Genomic DNA, 678 nt, shown 5'->3' with positions numbered 1-678 from the left:
ACAACCAACTGGCGATTAAAAACAATAAAACAAAATAAACACAATGTTCAAATTACCTTTTACCAACTGCTAAGTATACAAAATAAAAACAGCTATATTTTCACTTATCTTTTCGACGTCTTTCTTGGTACATTCCCGGCTCCAATGTCAACTCTCGGCCTTTATTGAGCTCTAGACCTCTTCCATCAAAGTTGATATGAATCCACACTTTCCCTCGATATTCAACTAGCTTGACACTTTCGACGATGCTGCTCTTTGCGTACTAACTCGTTTCTGCAGCAGTTTTAGATGTTCCTTGTCCTCCAAGTTGATAAACAATCGCATCTAATGCTAACATTTTCGTATCAGTTTCCTCAAAATAACGCGATGCTCATTCAAATGGTTTTCCATCATACTTTAACAAGGTGCGGATACTTGTTGAATATTCTGCTGGAAATCGGATAATAGATTGTCCATCACTTCTTGAAACGGTTTCAGCATTCTGATTGCTAGCGTGAAAACACTATTCACATCTGAAGCTGTATTTGACCCTGCCTGGCGTCCTGGCTAATAAATTCGACTTGCTCGGGCTAGCGTGCGCTAGAAAGTGACCACTTACTAAATACCTCTTCAAACATTGAATACGTTTCACCCAACACTAAATTCTCATTGGCCACTGCCTACATAACAACTGAACTT

Source organism: Palaemon carinicauda, chromosome 12, assembly GCF_036898095.1.
Source record: "Palaemon carinicauda isolate YSFRI2023 chromosome 12, ASM3689809v2, whole genome shotgun sequence".
NCBI lineage: Eukaryota > Metazoa > Arthropoda > Malacostraca > Decapoda > Palaemonidae > Palaemon > Palaemon carinicauda.
The sequence above is the reverse complement of the archived record's forward strand: the minus strand, read 5'-3'. Positions refer to the sequence as shown.